This window comes from Rattus norvegicus, chromosome 18 (genome assembly GCF_036323735.1).
Source record: "Rattus norvegicus strain BN/NHsdMcwi chromosome 18, GRCr8, whole genome shotgun sequence".
NCBI lineage: Eukaryota > Metazoa > Chordata > Mammalia > Rodentia > Muridae > Rattus > Rattus norvegicus.
In genome coordinates this window covers 14,881,420-14,902,170 of record NC_086036.1, presented here as the reverse complement: position 1 = coordinate 14,902,170, position 20,751 = coordinate 14,881,420, and the positions used below count along the sequence as shown (strand labels likewise).

Here is a 20,751-nt window from a genome sequence, read left to right as displayed (position 1 = left end):
AAGTCTGCTTAGTGGAATCAAGAGAGCGGCTCAGCATTGGACATGCATTCCTGTGCCCCTCCCAGATGAAAACCAAGAGCAGTTGTGAATGAGAGATTGCAACCTCAACCACAAAAGTCAACCCAGGAGAAAAAAGCAGCTTCTGTAAAAGCAGGTTATTCTATTTTCCTTTTTTAACAAGTGTCTGCGCGTGCGTGTGTGTGTGTGTGTGTGTGTGTGTGTGTGTGTGTGTGTGTGTGTGCCTGTAGACTGGCATTAGGAGTCTTTCTCAGTCTTTTCCAACTTTGTTTTGTGAGCTATGGTCTCTCCATTGAACCTAGAGATAATGGATCCAGCTTGTTCTGGGTATCCCCTCTTTCCATCTAGAGTGTTAAAGTTAAAAGTGGTCTCCGTGTCCACCAGGACTTCACTTGTGTTCTGGGAACTCAAACTCTAGACCTCATGCTTGCATTTTACTGACTGGGCCATCTTTCTGGCCAGTACCTAATTACCCAGTGAGAAATTACTCAATGTAAACAATAACTATTAAATTTCAACACATGCACAAGAAATAAAAGTTGTGTTTCAGTTGTGCGTAAGTAGCAAGGTCAAAGTCTTATCCCAGAAGTAGTTAGATGTGATTTTCATTAGATTGACTCCACCCTATATATACTGTAGTTTTATGAGGCTATAATTTAGACATTTTTAGTAGAATTAATATTTTTTAATGTCAACATAGAGATTTAACAGTTTCCTGTTAACAGTTACATTAAGATAGCTAATGTTTATGGAAATTCATGCCAGACACTACATTCCTGATTTCCCCATTCAGCGTATGTCTGATCCTCACATACCTGATGTTGGTATCACTGTTACTCAGATTTCAAAGACACACATTTTAAATCAATGAGCCTGAAGCATAGGTAGCACACACAGTCAAGAAGGCACGTCACAACTATTTTTCTTTGTGTCCTAATCATAAATATAAAACAAGGTGTGTAATGAAATTGTGGCTATTTCTCAGCAATCAGACAGCAGGTGCCCAAGTAAATAATGAATGTGTGATCTCCTACTGAACAGGATGTGGCCATATTCTTTTCTCATGTACCACTTATCCACTTCTGTCTATTCGTGAACATTCAGTGAAAGGTTGGGGAGCAGAGTTTCAAAGGAGTTCTGAGTTTAAGAATATGTCTGCCTTTACCCTGTGACCCCAAGGGACAAACACAAAAGAGCAACTGGGCAGGCAACAGAGGACATGAAAGTCAGCCTCAGCTTGGGGTGCAGAGATGATAGCAGCCTATTGGTGGGCAAGATGATCTCATGCTAACGTTAGTTTATTCAGTTTCTGTTGCTGTGATAAAGTATACTGCACAAAAGCAACTATAACAGAAGAATGACTTATTTAGCTCATAGTTTGGGGAGTCACATCAGGAACCTGCAGCAGCTGGTCTAGAGCAGAGGGAAAATGAATGCATGCAAGCCTTCTCATCCCATCTTCTCCACAACCCACGGTCCAAACCAGGTTGCAGGTGCCACTCCTAGTGGGCTGGGTCTTGTCACATCAATGTGTGCAATCGAGATAACCCACTGCAGACCTGACCAAAGGTCAATCTGATCTAGAAAATTCCGCATGGAGACCTTCTTCCCCTGTGATTCTAGATTGTGAAAATCTGATATTAGAAAACACTGGGGGCTGGGGATTTAGCTCAGTGGTAGAGCGCTTACCTAGGAAGCGCAAGGCCCTGGGTTCGGTCCCCAGCTCCGAAAAAAAAAAAAAAAAGAAAAGAAAAGAAAACACTGATCACCACAGATGATTTCGAATTCTCGTAGGATATCTTGGCTAGCCAACCCATTTCCTTTCTTCTTATCTGTTTGCCTCCATCATGCTCCCAAAGGGTCCCACAGGCAATAGTATAATCTTCACTCTCTTTAGATTCTTGTAAAACCGACCAGTTGTTCATAGTGGTAAATTGGTTGAAGATTTACTAATTTGAAATTACCCCCACCTGTGCCAGAGGAGTGGCTTTATTGCAATAGTGGAACTATCTATTCAAACGACTCTCATTTCTGAATGACCTTATCACCACAGATCTGCAGGAACGTGAGGAGTCTCTGATGTCATGATGGGTTTTCGAACTTTGAAAAGGAGTTAAACATTCCCCAAAGCAGTATTCAGGATCCTTCCAGAAAGGAGCAGAAAAACTGAACTTCGGAAGGAGGTGATGGGTCTCAGGGGATGAAAGGTGGAAAGAAACCTGGGAAACACAGAAACTGAGAGGAAGGAGGCTGAGAGAGCAGGCAGGGCAGTGGAGGAAGAGATGGTGGCTGAGATATCTCCACTCTGGGTACTCAGAAGGCTTTTGCACATTTTGAGGACCTAGATGCAAATTGTATGGGAATCATATGCATGTGCCTAAAGCCCTGGGTCTCCTGGCTACTCTGAAATCTCACTGTTCTTGGGGGAGTTGCATGAAGTACAGAGTACACAGGGATGAATTCCATCTCAGCATCCAGAACTTCCAGCTTCCACATTCCCTCAGAAGCTGCCACAGAATCTGATTTTCACGAAATAGGTCTTTTCTGTTTTTATGTTTTAGTTTAATTATCTCTCTCTTTTTCTGACCTCAAGGAAGAGTGAGAGCACTAGTGGGTTTTGGAGACGAGTTTTCATCTGATCCACACAGTAGCTCATCTTGTATACACAGCTCCATTGTGTCCCAAGTTCATTTGTCTTTGGGTGCCAAGCTCTCTGTACGAGTGACCAAGGTTACTTCTCCATCATACATCACTGCTTCCTAGAATATTTTTCTCTTGGATTCTGCGAAATGTATGAAGCTTTAAAAGAAATCTTCTTTGTGTCTCTGCAAAGTTTTCAACTGTTTTTTTGTTTGTTTTTTCTTTTTTTTTTTTTTTTTGCAAGCCCCAGAAAGACACCAACTTTGCAGGCTACAGCAGCACCTGCCAGAGAGCATTTGCTCTGCCCAAATCCAGTATCAGGCATCAATTCTAATGTAGCATTGTCAAGTCTTATCTGAAAGACAGCATTTATTTGAAATACGCTCACGGCCACTTTCAGAAGATTTTTGATTGGTTCTTAAGACTTGACTGCTGCATTAGCAGCCTCACGTCCAAAAGTAGTGGCCTGTGCTTTTTAATTGTCAACCTAAACAACATTTGCAAGTGCTGTTTCTAACATGGTGAAGTAAGAGCTTACGGGATGGAGAGATGGCTTAGCCGTTAGGAACACTTACTGCTCCTGCAGGGGACACTGGTTTAGTCACCAGCACCTACATGGCAGCTCATAACAGTAACTCCTGCTCCTGAGAATCTGGTGCTTTCTTCTGGCCCTTTCAGGCACCAAAAATTCATGTAGGTACACACACAGACACACACACACACACACACACACATACACACACACAGACACATACACACACACAGACACACACATACACACACAACATGCACACACACACATGCACACACACACACAGACACACACACAGACACACATACACAGACACAGACACACACACGTACACACACACAGACACATACACACACACAGACACACACACAGACTCAGACAGACACACATGTACACACACACGAGCACATGCACACACACAGACACACACACATGCACACACACAGACGCACACACAGACGCACACACACATACACACACACACTCACACACACATACACACACTCACACACACATACACACACTCACACACCACACACACACACACACACACACATGCACGCACGTGCACCCCCTTTCTCTTTTACAAAGAAACTTAACATGATAAATGATAGGTGTTCTTACAGCTAAATCACTTCACCTGCACCATCCTTTGTTTCTCCAGCTGTAACATGAGCTTCCCAGGCCTGCTTTACCTACTCAGAAGTTATTTGGAGAATCTGAAGGGATGTGTGTGTGTGTATGCATGTATATATGCATACATATATGTGGTTGTGTGGAGTACATAAAAGGTTCTGTTAATTTGCAGAATTATTTTCATCTATCCATGAGGGTTGAGAATATGGTTCAGTCAGTAGTGTACTTTTGTGTAAACAAGAAGACATGATTTCATATTGCCAGCACCCACAAGAAAAGCATGTCCCTGTACTCCAGGACTGGCGAGCTGAGCTAGAAGCATCTCTGAGTCTCTGTCCAGCCAGTCTCACTGAATCAGTGGCTTTCAGATTCAGCAAGACTATCTCAAAACAGGGAGGAGAGTTGGGAAGGAAGGCCCCAAAGATCAACCTCTGGCTAGCTCCATACCTGCAAACACTTACACACACATATGAGTGCACATACCATATGTGCACACACGTGTCCATGCAATATCCATGAATTTTGTGCAGTGTCAGCATGGATTATTAGTAGAGATTATTTCCTTTAGAATGATAAAATGTTAATACATTAAGGTAATTTACACATCTTTAGATGACCTGTTTTGCCTTTCAAGTTTTCACCTTACACAAATGGAACAAGACACAGATCACATTGAAATAGACTTTCAGTGTGTAAATATGGTTCCCTATTCATCAGCACATGACTTATCTCCATAGTGTCACCTCCAGGAAAAGGAAAGGAGAGATTTACTTCTTTGTTTACTAAAATGAGTCAATTAAAAAGTTTCAGAATCTTATTTTAATAACATTTTCAAATAATGAATTCTTGATAAGGATACCTTCATTGCCATTCATGATCTCCAATATATACTTGGTCTTTATAAAGTAAGATTAGGCTTCCTGATGAGAAATTCTAAGGTGGAAAGGCAGAGCAGCACCCCGTTTAGCCAGCAGTGATTTGCGACAGAAGTCCGTACCCAGTTACTCTGTAAGAACTCTAAGTGAGGTGAGTCCTTCAGAATCCTTTAGTGAATGTTTTAATTAAGGCTCCCCATTTCTGACTCTTATTTTGTGAATGCGGCCTTTCTGTTCAAGTATTTGTCTCCTGTAAATGAGAGACACAACGCTAAATACGTATGTGTCCAGAAAGAACATGCGTGCTTAGTTGCCTGCCCCTACTGGGCCCATCTGCTTTGTTGGCACGATGCCCATGGACAACCTGGCCTATTTCACTGCTACAGAGCTGCCAGCCTTCCAAGGGGTGATGAGAACATACAGTGTGCAGAGAGTTACGTTTCCCCCACAAAACCCTCCACCAACCTCACATATGGGTCTGTTTACACTTGACCACACATGTTGGTGCGCATGCGTCATAAGATCAACACTCTCAGATTAGGTCAAAGGGGTTAGGCTGTGTCCGCATCCCGGGCATAGGTGAAAGTGGAACACATACAATCCTCCCTGTTCCGAATAAAGGTGCATGCTCCTCTATCAAAGGGGTCTGGAGATATCTGGGACAGCTATAAGAATGTTGGCGTGTTTCCTTGCCTGTGAGGACACTGAAGACACATGTCTCCTTTCTAGCTTGCACTTTTTGAGATTAAAAGCATATATTGTAATATATAAATATTAGTTGATTATGTTTAGGAATAAACATACACATGAATGAGGACAATATCTTCCTTTTGACTGGCATTTTAATACATATCAACTTAATATAAATAATACTCATGAACTGAGGGTCTAGTGCCTCTTTCCTATGTACTACCCCACTAAGCTATAATGGAAACACATTTAATGCCATTAGCAAACAGATCCTAAATAAAATGAACGACAGAGAACAAGATATGGAGAGACGTCATAGAAGTCTGGGGGCCTCACATTGAAAGCATAATCGCTGGAAAGTCCATATGCCCTCGGCATGGGTATGAGGTGCACTCACTATTCACAGGACAAGGATGGGAAAGATAACAAGACATGCATAAGACCTTCCCTTCTTGCTGGTGAGGAAAAGGGACAAGAAACTGAATGAATGCATGTCGCAAATCAGACTATAATAAATACTATGAAAAAAACATGAAGACTCCTGCCAGGGATGTACGTAGGCTAACTGTAGATCTTCACCTCTCCTTTCTCTCCTCCAAATTCAATGCCCCAACCTCATCTTCAGGTGTTTTGCCCTCTCATCACTCTCTGTCCCCATTTCCAGGGGATTAAGCAGATCCCGTGGAATATCTTTTTCCTCGTGGACTCTCTAAGCACCCCCCACCCCAGACTATCACCATTTCTAAGTGTCAGTTTCCAATGCCTAGAAATACATTTACTTGGCCTAGCAGGAAAAATTTCCTTCCAAGGAACCCCCACCCTACTGCTTAAGAACCAGAGAGGGCAACAGAAACCAAGAGACAAAACATTCACCCAATGAAGACAAGACCAGATATCAGCACATAAAATTGCCATCATCCCAAACACAAGTGTCAAGATGCTAGCATAAAAACACAGCAATCCCATAGAAAGAAGAAGAATATCAACCAACCATACCCCACAGAGCTCCCAAGGTCTAAACCACCAACCAAAGTGTACACATGGGGGGACCCATGGCTCCAACCACATATGTAGCAGGGGATGGCATTGTCTGGTATCAATAGGAGAAACCCCTGGTCCTGTGAAGGCTCATTTCCCCAGTGTAGGGAAATGCCACGGTGTTGAGGTGGGAGTGGGAGCACCCTCATAGTAACATGGGGAAGGGGACTGGGAAATGGGATAACATTCGAAATGTAAATATATAAAATAGCCAATGAAAAATTTCAGAGCAATTTGCTTCTATTACAGTCCAACAACCCTACCTCAGTAGATCTGAGAACTGCCATACAGCTGAAGCACAAGACAAGGTTTTAAAACAGCTTTTACAGATATGATAGAGGTTCTTAAAGAGGAAATGAAGAAATCCCTTGAAGAAATATATGAACACACAAACAGTGGGAGGAAATGAATAAAAGAATGCAAGACCTGAAAGTGAAAATAGAATCAATGAAGAAGACACAAACTGAAGGAAATCTGGAAATAAAACAACTTAGCAACATGAACAGGAACCTCAGAGGCAACAGAATAAAGAGTTGGGAGACTGTCTCTCAGGCACTGAAGAAAACGAGTGTTAGATTCCACTAAAGACATTTTTAACTAATCCAAAGAAGAAATGGATACCTTGGTCAAACAAAATGCTAAATCTAAAAATATCCTGGCACTAAATATCCAGGAAATATGAAACACTATGACAAGACAAGAATAATAGGAACAGAGGAAGCAGAAGAAACCCAGGTCAAAAACATAAAAATATTTTCAACTGATTCATAGAAGGAAACTTACTTAACCTGAAGAAGGTGCCTATGGAGGTAGAAGCAGCATACATAACAGTGAATAAATTGAACCAGAAATGAAAGTCCCCTCAGGACATAATAATCAAAAAAGTAAATGTACAGAAGAAAAAATACTGAGTTGAGAGAATTGCAGACCGATTTACCTTATGAACAAGAAAGCAAAAAGTCTCATTAAAATACTTGCAAACTAAATCCAAAAACCCATCAGAGATCATCTACCACAATTAAGTAGGCTTTATCACTTGATAAGAGATGCAGCAATGGTTCAACAAATGTAAACCAATAAATGTAATCCAGCATATAAACTGAGAGATGAAAACCAGATGATCAACTCATTAGAGGAAGAGAGGGTCCTTTACAGAATCTAACCCTCATTCAGGATAAACATCGGAGAGATTAGGTTTACAATGGGCACATCTCAGCATAATAAAGGCAGGGTACTGCAAGCCTGTAGCTCAGTCTATTTAAATGGAGAGAGACTCAAAGCAATTCTACTAAAATCAGGAACAAGACAAGGCTGCCAAGTCTCTCCATACCTATTTAAGGTAATACTGGAGTTTTCAGCTAGAGCAAGAAAACAACTAAAGGAGAGTAAGACTACACAAACTAGAAAAGAAAATATCCAAGTGTCTTTTTCTGAAGATGATATTCTAGTATCCATAAGTAACATTAAAAATTTCACCAGAAAACTCCTACAGGTGATTAGACACTTTCAGCAAAATAGCTGGATAAAAATTGACCTGCAAAAGTGAGTAACCTGTATATAAATTACAAATGGGCTGAAAAAAAAATCAGGGAAACAACCCTTTGCACCACTGACTCAAATAAAGTGAAATATTGTTGGTTAACTTTAACCAAACAAATAAAAGACTCATATGATAAAAATTCAAGACACTGAAGTTATCAGAAGGTGGAAAGGTCTTACCAGGCTAATGAATCAGTAGGATTAATGTAGTAAAAATGGCCATCCTACCAAAACCAATCTAGAGATTCAATGTAATCTCCATTAAAATTCTCCACAGATCTTGAAAAGACAAATTTTCAGCTTTATGTGGAAATGGAAATAAAAAAAAACCCAGGAATCTAAAATAGTTCTAGACAATAAAAGAACTGCCGAAGGTCTCTATTCCAGATATGAAGTAATACTACAGAGCTATAGTAATAAAAGCATCATAGTATTGGCTCAAGAACAGAACAGAAACAATATCAATGGAATTGAATTGAGGACCCAGACATGAATAAACACACTTTATAAACACCTGACATTTTTTCTCATTACCTAACTTAATGTCTTACTATACAGTCATAAACAAAATATAGTGGTATCTGCACAAAGATTTATCCAGTAGTGGGACTGAATAGATTAACTAAAACCACAAAAAGTTATTTTAAATAAAGATGCTCAAATTGAGAAGGCTCAGTGAGTAAAGTTGTTTGCCTCACAAGCCTCGCCACCTGAGTTCAAGCACTGGAGTCCACATAATAGTGAAAAAGAGAGGACCATATGTTTACTGTCCTCTCCTTGCTCTCTCAATTTCTGGCCTCTTTTTTACTTTATCTTTTTTTTAATTTTATTTTTCTTGGATATTTTGTGTATTTGCATTTCAAATGTTATCCCCTCCCCCCCTTCTTCTGTACCCCCTCCCCCCCCCCCACCGCCGCTTCAATGACAATGCTCCCATTCTCACCCACCCACTCCAACCTCAGCAATCTGGCATTACCCTTCAATGGGGAAATAAGCCTTCACAGGACCAAGGGCTTTTCCTCCTATTGATGCTGGACAATGTCATCCTCTGTTACATATGTGGCTGGAGCTTTGGGTCCCTCCATGCATACTCATTGGTTGGTGGTTTAGTCTCTGGGAGCTCTGGTGGGGTTTTGTTGGTTGATATTGTTGTTCTTCTTATGGTGTTGCAAACCCCTTCAGCCCTTCAGCCTTTTCTCTAACTCCTCCATTGGAGTCCCCTTGTTCAGTCCAATGGTTGGATCCTCATCTTTATCAGTAGGGCTCTGGCAGAGGCCTTCAGGAGACACCCTTATACCTGACTTTTTATAAATAAGCCAGAAATACACACTGGAAAAAAATCATCTTCAACAAGTGGTACTGATTAATCTAGATGTCTGCATGTAGATGAATGCAAAACAGATCCATACTTAATACCCTGCACAAAACTCAACTTTAAATGGATCAAAAGGGCTGGAGAGATGACTCAGCAGTTAAAAGCACTGACCGTTCTCCCAGAGGTCCTGAGTTCAATTCCCAGCAGCCACATGGTGGCTCACAACCATCTGTAATGGGTTCCGATGTCCTCTTCTGCTGTGTCTGAAGACAGGTACAGTGTACTCACATACATAAAATAATTAAATCTTTAAAAAAATAAATGGATCAAAAAAAACCTCAACATAAAATCAGATACACAAAACCTGACAGAAGAGAAGGTGGAGAACAGCCTTGCTCTCATTGATGTTGGAAAAGTCTGAACAGAACATAATTATCATGGTCACTAGGCAAAAATTAATAAATGGGACCTCATAAAACTGAAAATTTCTATGTGGCAAATGTCACTGTTGTCCTCTCAAAAGGTAGCAGAAACCGAATAGTGGGCTAATATCCAAAATATAAAAAGAACTGAAAAAAAGAAAAACTAGATACCAAGAAAACAAATAACCCAACAAAAAGTGGAGTACAGATCTAAACACAGAATCCCCAAAGAGGAAACTAATGGCTGAAAAACACTTAACTCAATGTTCAACATCCTAAGTCATCAGGAAATACAAATCAAAACTACTTTGAGATTTCATCTTCTGTCCATTAAAATGGCTGAGATCAGTAAAACAAATGATAGCTTATGATGGTGAGGATATGGAATAATGGAAACACTCATTCATTGCGGGTGGGAGTGTAAATTGTATAGGCATTATGGAAATCAGTGTGGTGGTTCCTCAGGAAGACGGGAATTGATTTACCTCAAGATCCAGCTATATCACTCCTGGTCATAGATCCAAAGGATGCTCAATTTTACCAGACACTTGCTTAACTATATACATTACTGTTCTATCCATGAGAGTCATAAATCAAAGCTAACCTAGATATCCCATAACAGAAAAATGGATAAAAATATGGCATATTTATACAATAGGAAATTACTTAGCCTTTAGAAAGAATTATAAAATTTATAGGTATATGGATGGAACTAGGAAAAATAATCCTCAGTAAGGTAACCTAGACCCAGAAAAAAACATATGGTATATATCTGCTTATATGTGAATACTACATGTTAATTCAATGATACTTATGCTATAACCTGTAGAACCATAGAGCTTAGATATTAGAGCAGGGGCAAGAACATACAGATAGATTTATCTAGGAAAGGGAAATAGAAGAGATGTTTATGGCTGGATATTTATGGAGCACTGGAGTGGTAGGATAAATTGGGGAGGAAGAGAAAAGAGTGAGTAAGAGAGTGAAGATGGAAAGAGACAGCTAAAATAAAGGGTCTTTTGGGGTTAGTATGAAAACCTAATACAGTAGAAGCTTCCTAAAATATATACATATACCAACATGTTTAAATGAAATCCACAAATAATTGGAGACAATCAGTCCCAATTGGACATCTTTGTCATGAAATGAAACTTCCGGTACTGGGAATGGTTTGCACTTAATGGATTTGTTGACCGAAGAGTCCCATGGGAACCCAAGCAATCCAGAGTGTTGCCAAGACTATAGGTTACCCTCTGTAAACTGTCAGCATGGTTCTAGTGTTTAATATAACGCTATCTGTGCAGCTCATCAAAATGGAGAAATTGAGGTGGTACCTACATAGAGTCTTCATCAATATGCATTAGCATCTTTGGTACAAGAAAGTACTCTGCAAGCTGCCAAAGGAGAAATGTGAACAGCAACCCAGACTCAAACTCTTTGACAGTGCTGTCCTGCCTGGAGGATAGGCTATTGCAACAGTGACACAATGCTTCTGGGAGTAACAACCAATATCTGATTTGACTTAAGATTGACTCCGGGTAGAAAGAACCCATATCCATACTGCTTGGATGTCCAAGAACCTGGGACTGATTAGTCCAGGGATTCAGAGGAAAACCATATTATTGTTCTACTAAAAGAATCTAGCAACAAAATGTCTCCCGATAACATTCTGCCACACCTCTAGGTCAATACCTTGCTCAGCCATCATCAGAGAAACTTCTTCCTGCAGCAGATGGGAAAAATTACAGTGAGGGAGTGAGAGGCCTTGGAATACTTAGACCTAAACAGGATCATGCCATCAAATCTCTCCCATCAGGAATCAGGGAACACTGTAGAAAAGGAAGAAAGGGAGTAAAAGCCAGAGGGGATGGAGGACACCAAGGAAACAAGACCCTGCTAAAGAACCAGTGTACATTGGACTCATAAAGACTGAGACAGCACGCACAGTGCCAGAATAGGTCTGCATCAGATGAGTTACAGAGCTGAAAGGAGAAGTGGGCACATGCCCCCTCCTTAACCCCAAAGCTATTCCTAGTTGATAACCTCCTGCAAAAGAAAATTTTGTTTCCCCCAAAGTAGCCTCACTGGGGAACAAACTCCTCGTAAGAGTAGAGTAGGCTGCATGCCTCTCAGTAGATGGCCAACAAAGCCAACAAAACAAACCCATTATCCCCCTTTGTCTACAAATGTGTCATGGTTTTTATCTTATTTTATTTACATATTTTCAATTTTTCCTAACTTTGAACTACAGGTCCTTTGCATATATATTATGGCTTCTGACTTAGTATTTTTTTTTATGGGATTCCTAAGTGTGTGAAGAAGAGGAATTCTCTCCCTGCCTCTATTTCTTGTGCCCTTTCTTGGGCTTGTTTCCTTTTATTTATTTAATTTTTTTGTCAGAGTTTTGGTCCTAATCTGGTGTGTTAGCTTTTGTTTGAATTTGTTTCATTTCATTATTAGAAGCCTGTTTGTATTCTAATGAGATAAAGAAATGAGGTGGATCTGGATGGGAAAGGAGGTAGGAAGGAAGTAGGAGGAGTAGAGGGAGGAGAAACCATAATAACATATGATAAAATCTACTTTAAAAGAAAAAGAGAGAAGTGAGGCAGGAACAGGAGGTAGAGAGATAGGGTACCAGTTAGAAAGGCTGCATTGTAGATGATGCGAAACCAGAGGTTTGTGCGAGATGAAACCCCAAGCCATGGGGAAACTCTGAAGGAAGAATGACTGATTTAGGAGATATAGAAAGTGCAAAGGTGAGCAAAATTTCTGTTTATTCAAGTCAGAAAAAAATAAAAGATATGTAGACAGAGGACTAATTAAGACCATCTAGGATAGACAGAACATTTGTAAAGGCTTCGACTGGTGGCATAGTGGGATAGCAGATGACTGAAGGGCCTCAGGGAGGAGTGGCATCATCTCTGAATGTCATTTTATGTGCCTCTTCTTGATAGCCATGGGCAGTGACAGGGTAAACCAAATGAAGACAAGAGACAATGGTGTCTTCCACTGAATGGATCTTAGAGTTTGAGAGAAGTGGTTTGATTGAGGGCACATGTGACAGCATCTACTGCTGGACTGAATATGAGGTGTTGGGAGCAATGAAAAAGAATAACACTTAGCATTGGACACTAGCAATTGGCTGGCTGCTGAGGTGGAGAAAGAGAAAGAAAGACAAGTTGAAAGAAAGGGAATACAAGAAAAGGGAGTCATCAAAATCCACACTTGTAAATACAAACCTACAGTTCAGATGTCTATCAATCAGAAAATGCAGGCCAAACACTAAAAGCACATTTGTCTCTTAGTGAATCTCAGTAAGTAACCACTCTTCTATCACACAAATAAGTTCTCTCTCTCTCTCACTCTCTCTCTCTCACTTGCACACATGCTTGTACATGCACATGCACACAAATACACATGAACCCTCATACACACATGCACACACACACACACACACACACACACACTGTAATAACGATTGTAAAAACTGAAAAAAAGGATTAGTCTTTCATAACCCTCTCAAACCCTGATCTAAGTCACAGTTTTCCTGCTACCTTCCTTATTAGTTGCCATGGTGCATAAAACTAAACAACAATATGCTTATGGGTGACCGTAACCATATCTCTAAAAGAAACTGGTGCCTCTGGTGTTCTTTGGGACATGACAGCGTGTCTATCACTCATGGCTTCCAAAGCACAATTCTGAAAAGGCAACCCTATTTTTGATAGGATTGTTGTGTTCTATTTAAGACCCAAGCTTTGTGCATCTGGATCGTATAAAAGACAGACATGGCGTTCTTTCTATCCTTCTCTTTGATAGACAGTGTTGGCAAGTATTGCAAATCTTGGCTTAGAAAGCTGTGTCCTTGGATAGTGGTCCCAAGCACACAGTTACCCAGGAAACACATTAAAAGTGTCTGTTTTGGGATTTACTCCTAAAAGATTCTACAAGTGAACACATTTTTCACTGTGGGTTTTGCAGATTCCTAGATGAGGCTAGACTATTGGGGTGGCTTCACACTGGACCACACATTTTGGTTTGGTTTGGCTTTTATTTTTGGAAGAAGAACATGTTTTGGTAGATATCTTGTACAGTTGGACCATTCTATTCATTGATCATTGCATAAGAAATATTTCAGAAGCCACAATGGTGAATGTGGTTACTTACTCTGTTGAGCCATTTTGCTGATTTTTAACCCTTTTGAATACAACTTTTTTCATTCATAAATCCAGAGTTCTGCTGTATTACTGAGAGTCAAAATACCCCAATTTCACATACTATTGCTTCAATAATAAAGTTGGTCAGTGAGAAGACAACTTTGCATTTAACAGTCCTCCTCCTGAGTGGGATTTCACTGTGATCTGGTTAAATGTCCTCAAGAAGTCCACACATTGCCTTTTGGTGTTCAGGTGGTACTATTGAGAGGTAGGAGAGCCTTTAGGATATATCTTTTTGTCCCAGGGATACATCCTCAATGAAGACTGTAGGGTCTTAGACTATCTCTTTTCCTCTTTTTCTGCTCAGGTTCAAGGAGCATTTTCTTTCCCATATTCCCATGACAATGTGCCACCTTTCCATTGACCCAAAGCAACAGAGCCAAGTCAGAAACTGGGACCTCAAAACTGTGAGCCAAAACAGGCCTTTTAGCTCCGTGAGTTGGTTTTCTTACATATTGTCAGGAAGATGAAATGATGACACAGATATAATGGGAAAACCTTTCTTTTCATTAAAAAGATGTTGAAGAATATTACCATCATCTCAGAAGTGTCTTGTAGGGAGAAGAGGCAATCATGAGTAAGATGCCAAAGAGCATAGCCTCCCAGTCTTGTCACCTCCAGGCTTCACTAGAAGCTTATCTGAACTTTGCTTACAAATGAATCCATTTCGTGTATAAGAAAATGCAGGCTTCGATGTATAGAAAACATTCTTCGATTTCACATTATTAGCCAGAAATGTCTTATTTCAGAGTCAGGACTAACATGCATCAATGCCTATACTCTTTACATGAGCAATAATGCTTTTTCCTTCCAGTATTTCATCATTTCTGCTTTTGACTTAAAACAGTATAAACTGAATTTCTGGAGAGCTTTTCACAACTAGCTACCATCAAGCTCTCACACAAATGTCAGCTTCACATGTGTAAGTTATTATGATGCTGTCTCCTCCTCCATGTACATGGGGTCTTGTCAACTAATGAAGCACTATTCCATTATCTCGCCCAAGCATGTCCTCTTTTCTCTTTCTTGCACAGTGCCAACCACCTGCCTGTCTATAGTCAAGTCTCCTTCTCTGATATTGTCCTGGGCAAGTATCTGTTTGCTTTCCCTTTCAATCTGCTTCAGGTCTATCAGTCTATGTATTTCTCTATTCAGATCCTTGATGTCTTTCTGGTGAGTATTAAGGTATCTTACACCTGATCTGTGTATACTGTGGCGTCCTTCCAGCATTTCCCACTGTGCAGTTGCCTGATTAATAATTTTATTATAAATGTGAAAATGTCTATGTCTCTCCAGAGCTGTCCTGTGGATACCTTAGAATTCTTTGAGCTTTCCTGTCTTTATGATGCACAACTTCTCATAAAAGTGTTCAATGAATAGTCTGCATTTCAAAATAGAAGATAATTTTTGGGTAGAGAATTAGGTCTTCAAGAGACTAAACCTTAACTAAAATCTCACACCTTATACGAAAAATGAACTCTAGATTATGAACCTCAATTTAAAGAATTAAAAAATTTAGAATAATAATAGAAAATCTTCAAGATGTAGGGATTGGAAACTGTTCTTAAAATTGACATCCCCTGAAGCAATATATTACGAGACAGATGGATCTTTGCAAACTGGTCCTCATCAAGATACAGGTCAGGTGATAAGAAAAGTGACAAACCAAAAGAAATGTGTACATATTACAAATTCTACATACAGATACATAAAGTATCAAAACATGTCAGTAATAAGGAAGATAATAAGATTAGGAAATGGGAAAATGCACTAAAGTACTCTACAAAAGAGAATTTATAGAATACAATATACACCTGAAAATATGATCTGCATATTAGACAATAAAGCGATTCAAAGTAAAGCCACCATGGAACAGCTATATGCACGTATCAGCATGTCTAAAATAAAAATTGTGATAGCACCCAATATTGGAGAAGATGCATAGGAACTTAATGCCAGAGAGAGAGAGAGAGAGAGAGAGAGAGAGAGAGAGAGAGAGAGAGAGAGAGAGAGAGAATTTGGAAAACAGATCACAGTTTCTTAAACCAAACACCCATAAATTGTACTCTTAAGACTTTGTCCTAGAAAATGAAAACTCCCAATTTTACAGCAGCAGATACATGGACATTGTGGTTGAAATCAGGAAATCCCTCACAGACTAATGTGTTACATGCTCTGTGCTCAGCCTGTGGTACTGCCTTGAAGGTTCCTTTGGATCCTTTCAGGGGTAGAGCCTGATAATGCAGTGGGCTTTGGAAGGTTACACGTGTCCCTGCTTCTAGCCTATACTTTCTGCTTCCTGGTCCATCACGTGTGACAAGAACAACTTCAAGGTTTTTGCTGATTTGGACTCAGTTTCTATTTCTATCCCTTTCTCCATGCGATGTGCTAAAAAGCCCTCTGAAACCATGTACTAAAAAAAAATCTCTCCTCTCTTGAGTTTTCTTCTGTAAGTTATTTGGTCATAGAGTGGCAAAGACTTTGCTTACACTGACAAAAACTGAGAAGGATCAAGATTTCCTTCCATAAGTTAAATAAAATGTCATTTGTCAACATCAAGTAATATTACTCAACAATAGAAAGAAAGAACAATAGATACCTGAAAAACTCAGATATATCATAAGGAAATACGCTGAATTGAAAATATCTCAGAGAGTTTTAAATACAGTAAGTAATTACATTTATATAACGCTTTAAATTGGCAAAATCATAGACCAATGGGTTACCTATGGACAGAGGAAGAGAGGACAGCGATACACAGTGGGTGGGAAAGGGCAGCCCAGCGATCGTGTGGTGAGAGAAATTCTTTATGCTATAGGAATTGTAGGCATGATCATGTGATAAAAATTATGCACACAAAACCCTACCAACACATATGTATCAATTACAGCCTGAGACACTCAATGGCTTGTGTGGTTCTCTGGCTGTGACTCTGTTCTAGTTTTATTTAGATGTAAGTAACCATTGACATGCCAGTAGAAAGTACAGTGCCTTGATGACATCTTACAACTACCCATAAACATAGCACAAAGTTCCCAAAAAACTAACAAAAAATTTGAAAAGGCTTGAAATATGCAAAAGCCTGAAAGATATTTAAGAATGTTGTAGAAATGCATGCCTGTCTTTACATGAAAAAATTCTGTATCTGTTGAACACCGGCTGCTGTGCTGATGTCTTCAACAGTTATCGAGATGGCTAAGATGTATTATGTCAGTCACAACTTCAGATCCAGTCACACAAGGATGCTGGGAAGAGCTAAGAGCTCTTGTTTCCTGCTTTCTATTTGTGTTATGTGTGTGCACAATTGTGCGGGTGTGAATTCACACAGGTGTATGGAGGCTAGAGCCTGATGTCGGGTGTCTCTCTCAGTAATACCCACTCTTTAGAAACTGAGACTTGACACATCAATAAACTCAGAGCTTGTTGACTTTATTGGGCTAGCAAGCCAGCTTGCCCTGGGGACCCCTTTCTCTGCCTCCTGAGTGCTGGATTTCTATGTGGGCTGACCCATCCCTCAGGCTTTGATGGGGAGCTGGGTATCTGCACACTGGTCTTCATGCTTCTGCAGTGAACACTTTGTTCACTGGGCAACTTCCTAGCCCTAAGTATTTCTTGGCATTCACATCTTCTAAGCGGAACCTTAGCTCCCGAGGAGAAAAGGATGGTGTCTTCTTCACTTGCTAAGTGTGGCCCAGACTTCATGTCAAGGCTGATGAATGGTGCTCCCTCCTTCTCCCAGTCTGATAATGGGTTATGCAGGCAGGTGGGATATTACCTTGCAACCGACTGATGGATTTTCTAATGAGAACTTTGAGTAAATCATTCCAGTGTCAGCTCAGCATCTGGCAAAGCTAGAGTAACATTCCAAGCATGGCTAAGAAAAATGATGCTATCAATAAAATATTACCTTTACATCTGGGGTCTGGTTCATTTTCTTTTTGTATTATCACTATGTAAAAACTAAAACTCCTTAATGCTGCAGTTCAGGATTCAATATACCCTAAACTTGGACTGTCTTATGGATTTGCATTAATCTCCACCAGCAGTTTCAGAGGCTGAGAACGTGAAAATTGTCAGGAACAAACCGCAGCAATGCACGCTTTGGCAGTTTTAACACATTGGGGTTTATTTCTGGACAACAGAATGAGCCCTAAAACCCCTGTTTGTGAAAACTCAAGGCAATTTCCGCCAGTGTCAAGCATGCATTCACTGTTCATCTCAAGCAGCTACTACCATTTCCCATTGAGTTGTGCAAGTGAGGCTCACTCAGTGTCGTCATGATTGTGACCCTGGAGGTCACTCTTTGGTGGCGTGTTGTTGTTAGTCCATGCTGCTTTGTGAAAGGTCTTAATGTGGGGAATACCTTTCAGGATAGTAGAGCATTACATGATTTGTCTACAAGTATCCAAACTATGCCTGGTCAGATGTCAATATTGGGTATTTAAACATTGTTAGGAGTCTTTTCCAACGTTGACAAGGATTGTTTCAAATTGGATTTACTCTCCTCATCTTGCCTCTCTCCTCCCCTCCCCTCCCCTCCCCTCCCTTCTCTTCTCCTCCTCTTCCTCCTCTGCCTCTTCCCCCTCCCTCTCTGTCTATGTATGTATGTATGTATGTATGTATGTATGTATGTATGTATGTATATATGTATGTACGTACATACATATGTGGAACCTGTGTGTCATTGTGCGCATGTGAGGTCGAGGATGTCCTTTTTGAATGAGTTTTCTCCTTGTTTTGGGGCTGGGTGTCTCCTGCTGTTTTGTCACTGGCCCCATGCTAGTTAGCCTGTGAGCCTCCTGGAGCATTCTCCTGTAGGAGAGCCATGATTGCCTGCAGGTGCTACTGACTCCAAGGATACAGGCTCAGGTTGTCAGGCTTGTTGAGGAGTCATCTCTTTAGATTAATTTTTGGAAGATGTCCCTTTCATATGTGGGATCCCAAAGTGTTCTACTCTTCGCTGATCAGAGACTCTGACAAGCACATGTTAACAGCAACAGCACCACCACCGTGGAATTAGGGTTATTCTCCCCAACTTAAGACATCTTAAAACATGAGCTGCTAGGACAACAAGTTGTAATTATGTCATCCGACAGCTAGAGTCAGCACTAATGACTGAGCCTTTGTGTCTGCTTGTGGGTTAGGGGCTGCAATGGGCAGACATTTGCTCACTGATGCAAAGTCCCTTTGATATGCCTGCCTAAAAGAGTAAATGTTACATTTCAATACTATATAAAAATCTGATAGGCATTTTCCCACTGGGGAAAAGACTATGTCAGAAATATGATTTATTAGTATTTTCCAGCATTTAGGGATAAATCTTTATATTTGGAAATAACCCTATTTTTCACAGTATAAGGTGTCAAGGAAGCACTTTAATAGACGCACCTCTGATTTTTCAGAAAACAAAAATTAAAAGACTTGAGATAGCTGAGAGAGTGATAGTTTTGGGAAACCTGGCATTTCTTGTCCTATAACTCAGCTCGAGTTCCTACCTACAGCAAAGTTTACTGACTGCCTAGCCTCGGGCTGCTGGTACTGTGGGAGTGAAGCCATCCAGGATAATATTTAATAGCGTTATTCAAGTTAGAGTTAGGTTTCGAGAACAAAACTCAAGATGGGTAAGAAGCACTCGCGAGGTGTAGAGACTTAGAACAGAGATATGTTGGAATTGTGTGCTTTATGGAAATCCCTTAAAATAAGAATTATATCTGAGATAGGCTCATAATTCAAACCCATTACTGAGAGTTTTAGAGACAAAGTGTCCTCAAGGTTTGTAGACATCTAGAAAATTGACACACAGACACAGCTATTATATTTGTATATGCCTCTCATTCTTTCCTCATAGTTGAGTTATTTTAACTGAGCTTTGTGACTTTATACTAATTCATATTAACATTGATTAGCCAACATTTTGGCTTGTTGAGACAGAATTTCATGTAGCCCTTTGCCTAAAACACAGTATGTATCCAAGTAAGACTTTCAATTGCTCCTGCTTCAGTCTCCAGGTCAAGTGCTAGGATTACAGATGCACATAACTATGTCTAAAATGAATTTACAATATTGGGGGTAGGACTTGATTATGTGGATATCTCTCCTTAAGTTGACTCAGGTTTTAAATAACAAGTTTCTGATCATAGCATCACATTCTCTCTCCTCCCAGGAACCTGTTATCCTCACCACTTGTGACTTGAAATCATCTTGTCCATAGGAACAGCAGTGTGCACATTCTACTTTTCTTTCTCAGTTAGATGCTCCCATATCCCTCACTAATTAGCTAGTTCCCAGGTTATCCAGAAGTGCCCTCTTCTCTCACTAGTAATGTAGTCACAGAGGCCAGGATTTCAGTTCTTCTACATGGTAGCTTGCCATATTGAGAGAGTTTCCAAGCTTCTCTTCAGCCATTTTTTATTTAGAAATCAGAGCAACTATACTTCCCCAAAGGGCTTCTGGAGGGACTAACTGAGCTGCTAAAACAGGTGAAATGTTTAGGGCAATCCTAGGTTTTCAACATATGATCATTATTCAGATTTAGCTGGTTTACATTACTCTAGTGCCATATTCGTGAAGATGCCTTATGCTAGCAAGGAGCTAGCCCTCCCATTTATCATCCCACAGTACAAGAATGGTTCACTCACACTACTCTCTCTAGCAATAAACAACCAATCAACATCATTTGTTCCAGATCTTCATGAATTTGACTGTAATTGTACCCTTGAGAGCAAGTCTTGGTGTCTCACTTTATAAAATCCACTCTTGGGTTGGTTTTCATGAATTTAATGAAAACACCAACCTCCATTCCTACCTCTGAACTTCTACCATTCATTTG

General features: G+C 40.2%; 1 protein-coding gene across 4 annotated transcripts in view; it reads right to left on the bottom strand.

Annotated features, from left to right (window-relative positions):
- The window catches only part of Dtna (dystrobrevin, alpha), a 356,193-nt gene that overhangs the window by 316,823 nt on the left and 18,619 nt on the right, over window positions 1–20,751 (bottom strand). The window lies entirely within an intron of this gene.